The sequence below is a fragment of the Grammomys surdaster genome, unplaced genomic scaffold (assembly GCF_004785775.1).
Source record: "Grammomys surdaster isolate TR1022 unplaced genomic scaffold, NIH_TR_1.0 126546, whole genome shotgun sequence".
Taxonomy (NCBI): domain Eukaryota; kingdom Metazoa; phylum Chordata; class Mammalia; order Rodentia; family Muridae; genus Grammomys; species Grammomys surdaster.
This window is the reverse complement of record NW_021621338.1, coordinates 3,919,753-3,921,269: the sequence shown is the minus strand read 5'-3', so window position 1 is coordinate 3,921,269 and position 1,517 is coordinate 3,919,753. Positions and strand designations below refer to the sequence as shown.

The following is a 1,517-nucleotide window of genomic DNA, read 5'->3' as shown; positions in this document are numbered from 1 at the left end:
AACCAACCAACCAAGTCCTGAAGTAACCAACCAGCCTGGAGTTTCTATGCAGATTTTCCCCTCTGTCTTGTGTGTGTGTGTGTGTGTGTGTGTTCAGGTCAAAAGAAAAACCTTAAGTGTAATCCCCAGGAACACTTCCCACCTCCTTTGAGACAGGGTCACCAAGATTAGTTCCTGCCTTGACTTTGCCAGGACAACACACTGTAACCTGGAAACAAATCCTTTCTCCCCTAAGTTGCTTTTTCTCAGGGTATTTTCTCAGAGCAATGGAAAAGTAGAACAAAAACTTTGTTCATATGCCACTGGGTGTCACTTACTTTGTTTCTTATACCTTTAAAGTCTTCTGTGACCTTCCACAGTATGATGTATTGTAATTACTTTATGAAAACAGAAGTCTTTCCATCCATTTTCAGCTCCTCATCTGGGCATGCTCTGTCCTCTCCATCCCAGCAGGCTATGTCCCTTGAAGGTCAAGCCCACTTGTCGCTGTTCAGTCCTTGTCCCTGAACCCAAGGTAGGAACTGTGACAGAAGAGCATGCCACTCTCCCCTTCCTGTCCCACCCTGTCCCTCTGCTGAGGCTCTCCTCTCATATGTCTGGCCAAGTGCCTCTGCCTCCCAAATGTGGGATGGGATTACAGGTATAAGCTGCCATGCCTGGCTGACCCATTTCTGTCTAGTCCTTGCCTCTCCAGATTTTGTGTACTGCCTATACGTTCATTGCTCCAAAGAGATGTGTCCCTCATGAGTGGCCAGTCTCAGTGTCACTCTCTTGCTGGTCACCTCCAAGTAGCTGCTCCTTGGGGGCTTTTCCACATTATGTGCCCAAAGCTGACCTCAGTGAAGAAGCAAATGGGGTGAGATATGAGACTGAGCTGGGCAGGTTTGTGAGGGAGTTTCTATACTGGGTTAAGAGAAGATGGAAGTGTCATCCCATGAACTGGGATTCAAGGCAGAAAGAAAAGGACTGGGCAGGGCAGTAGTACATGTAGTAGGTTGGCCTATTGCTGCTTGTATTCTATAGCTGGGACCCCCTAGACTGGTTACCCCAAAGATGAGAGAGTCCATACATAAGACACTGAGTGGCCCTGCCCCAATTAATCGTGATTGGTAAATAAAGATGCCAACAGCCAATAGTTGGGTAGAAGAGACATAGGTGGGGTTGAGGTTTCAAGGGCTTGGAGAGAGAGGACCACAAGAAGGGAAGAGGAAGAGGAAGAGGAAGAGGAAGAGGAAGAGGAAGAAGAAGAAGAAGAAGAAGAAGAAGAAGAAGAAGAAGAAGAAGAAGAAGAAGCCGCCGCCCCCATGGAGGAATAGAAGAACATGCAGGAGAGGAGAAAGGAGAGCCACTATGGGTTAGCTGAGCAATAAAAACATGGCCCTCAGGGCTGCCCAATTGGAGCTAAGAACAGCTGAGAGGAAACACGGTAAGTAATAATTTGGGTTATCATTAGGAAAGTGGATCCTAACAGCGTGGAAGGTAGGCTGCTGCCCTGTTTACATATATATATATATATA

At 46.9% G+C, this 1,517-nt stretch overlaps 1 pseudogene; it reads left to right on the top strand.

The window, feature by feature from the left end:
• Positions 1-1,374: 1,374 nt before the first annotated feature.
• LOC114614910 overlaps positions 1,375-1,517 on the top strand; it is a 17,462-nt pseudogene continuing 17,319 nt past the window's right edge.